Source organism: Eleutherodactylus coqui, chromosome 7 (assembly GCF_035609145.1).
Source record: "Eleutherodactylus coqui strain aEleCoq1 chromosome 7, aEleCoq1.hap1, whole genome shotgun sequence".
Taxonomy (NCBI): Eukaryota; Metazoa; Chordata; class Amphibia; order Anura; family Eleutherodactylidae; genus Eleutherodactylus; species Eleutherodactylus coqui.
The window spans coordinates 85,647,955-85,653,100 of NC_089843.1; the positions used below are offsets into that span (position 1 = coordinate 85,647,955).

Here is a 5,146-nt window from a genome sequence, read left to right on the forward strand (position 1 = left end):
CCGTTTTGTTCGCAAGTCGAACAAATGGTTGTATGGAGGGGATCGCGGGTGGATCCCGCTCCATACAGCGGGCACCCGGCGGCAGCAGTTCCGACGAGCCGTGGCGCTTGTCGGAACTGTTAACACTTTAAATACCGCTCTGACAGCGGTATTTAAAGTGTTAACAGTTCTGACGAGCGGCGCGGCTGGTCGGAACTGCTGCCGCCGGGTGCCCGCTGTAAGAAACAGCCTGCACCCGACGTTCAGGGGGCCCGTACAGCGTCCCATGATGAGATCGTGGGACGCTGTGTGGTTGCTAGGCAGCCGGGGACCTCCTGAAAGGCCCCAGGGCTGCCTATGCAGAGTGCCTATCAAGCGCACGGCTTGCTAGGCGCTCTGCATAGACAGCCCTAGGGCCTTTCAGAAGGCCCCCGGCTGCCCAGCAACTGCGATGTGACCGGACAGGCTTCTATCAGGCTTGATAGAAGCCTGCCCGGTCCCTGCACAGTATGATGTAATGCCATAGCATTACATCATACTGTGCAGGACAGATAGTTCGTATCTAGCGAAATTCGTAAGTCGAATGTTCGCAAGTCGGGGACTATCTGTATCCAGATAAGAAAGCCTGACTACCATAAACTCTGCAAAGGACGGCCCGTACACTTTGTGGTGAGACACGGCACAAAGGACAGTCCATTTTGGGGAGTCACACTTGTGCTCCATCATGGCATGGGAATTCTCAGTTCCCCAAATTCTAGAATTGTATCCATTCGTCTTCCCACTGATGTGGATAAAACCTGAGATCCTTGTGCATCATATAAATCAGAAAACAGCTTCCCATATACACTGGCTACTCGGTAATACATTTATTAAAGTGGTACTTCAGAGACACCTTGTACTTTATAAGAATATACACATTAATTACATTCCAATACTAGTTCAGTAGTTACACACTAATTAGCTAGCTTTATGCAAATACACAATTCACTGTAGTTAACAATTCTAAGGATATTATAATTAACGTTTCTTAATTTGGAAGGGTGTTTACATAAGTTATTCATGTGATTGTTACACCCAGTGTAATATTTACTTAATGATTCATATTTGCTCCTCACCACAATCCCTATAAATGTATCGGCTCAGTCCCTAATATTACATTCTGCCTATAACAAGCTGCCTGGACACAGTGAGAAGCTAGCATCACTTTAAAACATGAGCCAACTGGAGAATGCAGTCGCTTTTGTCATTAACGTCTTTATCAGATATGCCAAAGGCGGCAATAACGAACTTTTAAGCAAATTGGAGATCGAGAGATTGATAAGGGAGGAATTGTCCGGGATCCTGAAGGTAAGATGTGAATTTACATTCAATACAAATACAGATAGTTACCCGTTCTTTATAATATTTGGATATGTATCTTTGTAAGTAGAGAGCAGCCCCCAAGAAGGAAGTCGCATATGTTTTAAAGGGGTTGCTGATCACTGGGGCTCTCACCTCTGAGACCTATGCTGATTTTGAGAACAGGGGTCCCATGTACTCCATCCTCTCTGCAAAGAAATGGGCAGAGCCAGAAAAGATGTAAATAAAATAATTGTGAGGAAACCCTTAGTGCTCATTCACATCTGCGCTAATGCTGAATTCACACCAGCGTTCTGTGTCCCGCACATTTTGTGTTTCTCTGTTCTGTCTTTAGCAACAGAAAAAAGGAAATAAATGCTTTTGTTTTTTCCCCATTTCAGTGGGGTTTATGGTTTTACACTTTTCTTCCATTTGAGCCGTTCCGCTAAAAATTTTCATTTTTTGGAACATAGCACTGCAGATTGTGCTGTTTTTCTGTAGAAAAAAATCCCCAAGGGTTTATTTCTGATTCTAAAGACAGAGCAAAAAAAACCCCTGAAATTATGTAGGACACACAATGCTACTTGTGAATTCAGCCGAAGGTCCATTATGGGATTAGGAAAATGTCCCCCAGTGGCGAAGCGGATCTGTCTTGTGATAGAACCGCACTGAGCTGCATGAATCCCACTGACTATAATGGGTTGTTTGGTTTCCAATAAAGTAGATCTAGCCAGTTCAACGTGCAAAAACATCGTATTCCTTTGTTCGTAGTTTTCACATAAAAGCTCGAGAGAAAGATTAAAATCTTTGTGTAGCGTTATGCCATGGCAACTAACGCGTTTCCACCGACTTGCGGTCTCTCAAAACTTTCCCCTTTTTTTCTACAATATTGCAGTTTCTGTTTGGTTTCCATCTGGCTGTCGTACATTTTACATGATGAAGTTACGCTGTATGCAGCACTATTTCATCCTGTATCCTAACGGAATTCAGTGACGGCGCTTCTGAACGCTCCTCTGACGCTGATATTAACAGACCCGAATACGGTTTCACAAGGTTTAAAAAAAAGCATGAAATCTTTAGAAATTGAGATGGAAGGGCGAATTCACATGAACAGAAAGGACTCAAGGATTTCAACATTTTCATTCATATGAGCGATTCTTCTCTGTGAGCCATGGCCCCAGATAAAAAAATCGTCACATGTCCTATTTTCTGACGATTCCGTTCAAGAATTGCCCATTCTTCCCTAAGGGAGAAAAAAATCCCCTCAGACTCGCATGTAAATGCAAGTTTCTTGCTTGTGCGATGCAATTTTTTTTTTTTTTACTATTGGAATATGTGATTTTCACGAGTGTGAAATTCGCATGTACCGCAATGTGATGTGTTTTTTTCTCCTCAAAACACATCACAGTTGTATGAAAAATCACTGGTTTGCAAGTGCGATATCGTTCCGAGTTAGGGTTTTTACCCACTAGCGTTTTTTTTAACGCTGCGTTTTTTTTCAATGGGACTTTCTAATGTTAAAAATCGCATCGCAGGAAAAAAAAAAAAAAACTCGCAAAATCACAAACTTGTGATTTTTGTGCGATTTAAACATTAGAAAGTCCCATTGAAAAAAAGCACAGCGATATCGCAGTATGAAAAAAAAAAAAAAACGCTAGTGGGTAAAAGCCCTTACTCAGACTGATATCACACTCGCCCGTGTGAATGCCCCCTTAGAAAAAGTCCGGTCACATGAACCTTCACTCTTACAAATTCATAGTTTTCAGCTTTGTACATGTAAGTATCATGTATGTGCAGATCATCCCACTGTAGTTCATAGAGAAGTCATAAACATAAGCTTCCCCAGCCATTGATCGCATGGTACAGGTCCCAATAGAGACTCGGATCAACTGGCCCCAATATAACCTTTATAGGCCAATCCTGCAGTCATAATCCCTGCTATGTATCCCCTACTTCTTGCTAAAGTACATTAGGTAGGTAATAGAGATGAGCGAGCACGCTCGTTTAAGGCTGATGCTCGAGCGAGCATCGGTCTTTTCGAGTTAGTGATTAGTCGTCCGAGCACCATGCTGGGGGGGGGGGGGGGGGGGGGGGGAAATCAGCGGGTAGAGCGAGAGATCTCTCTCACCTCTGCACCCCGGCATGGTGCTCGGTCGAGTAATCAGTTACTCGAAAAAAACGATGTTCGCTCTAGCATTAGCCGTAAATGACCATGCTTACACAGTTTTGTTTATAGTCTGGAGATACATAGACCTGTGTAGGAGCTGTAGACAAGAAATAGTAAATACAAATTTTAATCAAGACTATTTGCAAAATTGCTTCAGGTCTTATTTCTAGATATTTACTGTAGGATCAATAAACTTTGCTAAGGTGGACATATTCTGTAAGGATCAGTTTAGGTATCTAGATAAACTGTCTTAATCCAGCCGCATGGTTGTGTTATTGACACAGTGTTCGTAAAACAAATATGCGCCAATCCCAAGCCTAGAGAGGGGTGACGACCTACTCCACTACATGCCACCAAAATACTTCATGGATTCGCTTGAAAACATGTACAAAGCAGAACGGCATGGAGAGGGCTAATCCATGAAGTGTCCGGAAGTCAACTGCGACTAAAGATGATAACCTGTCCTACCGTTTATTTCTGGGAGCAGAAGAGGAATTGTTTTGGTTAGCAATTTTATTTATTCCAACGTTACTCTGTTCCTTTAATTGCACATATCATGACTAATAGGTCGGCTTCTTCAATTATATTTTTTAGACCGCGAAAGACAAGGCTTTTGTTGACAAACTCGTAAAGGATCTGTATGAAAATGGAGACGAAGTGGATTTTCAGGGATTTCTAAAATTTTTTGCAGCGGTCACAGGCAGGAGATTTGAAGAGATGCATTAGAAGACATTGCATAAATAACAATATAAATCAATCTGTTGTTGATCAATAAAGTTCTGTATTTAATTTCTTCTGTTTTACTTTTTAACCTAAAAAATAACGAACACTGAATAAAAAGCATAAACGATTCTGAAATATTTATTTTCCCGATTTCCTTTAAAGATATACTGGATCATGAAATTAGCGCAGAAATGTGGACTATATTTGGTAATTTATGTAAGATATGGCACAGAGAAGGTATTGCAATTCAAGTAGCACAATAGCTTGAGCAATAACTCTCCTCTGTCAGATGTCACAGTGCGGCCTCATTCATGCGATTGTATGCATAAACGCTGTGTGTATTATGCAGTGTCTTACCGCTGTGTGAGCAGGCATGTCACTGCGTATGGCACTGATTTCAGACTGCGTATGACTGATATCTCACGCACGCTGACATGCGCAGTCCAGTCTTCCCGGTCCCTTTTTTTTTTAAACTCCCACTCTGTCATTTAGTGAGGGTGCGGATAAACGCCGCATATATGCAAAGTAACTGCATATGTACAGCGCATTATACGCACCCATAGAGATCAATAATGCTCTATTGGGTGTAATACACGGTATAATGGAACGTGCTGTGTACTTTTTCATGCAATTAAAAAACGCTAGAGTGGGACATGCAAAAATTAATCTATTTGAATTTCTGCGACATACTGCGTATTATACGTGTGTACATCATGCACACAATACGCAGTTCATATACATTTGTGTGAATGAGCCCTGAAGCTAATTTCACACCAGCGTATTACGCCACATTTCTACATCCGTAATACAGATGTGTGTCCTGGCCCAACTGCAGGGTTTACTGACCTAAACCAAGAGCATCATAGGGACCTATGATGCTCCAACCCCTTAGTGATGGTCCCATTGCCTTTTTACACCCTAGCTAAGTGGGCTTTAATC

The 5,146-nt window shown here is 42.0% G+C and overlaps 1 long non-coding RNA gene across 1 annotated transcript; it reads left to right on the plus strand.

The window, feature by feature from the left end:
• The first annotated feature begins 1,121 nt into the window (after nt 1-1,121).
• On the plus strand, nt 1,122-4,334 carry LOC136573357 (uncharacterized). Its single transcript, XR_010785876.1, has 2 exons — nt 1,122-1,326; nt 4,079-4,334. It is a non-coding gene; the product is annotated as an uncharacterized lncRNA (long non-coding RNA).
• Nucleotides 4,335-5,146: the final 812 nt, after the last annotated feature.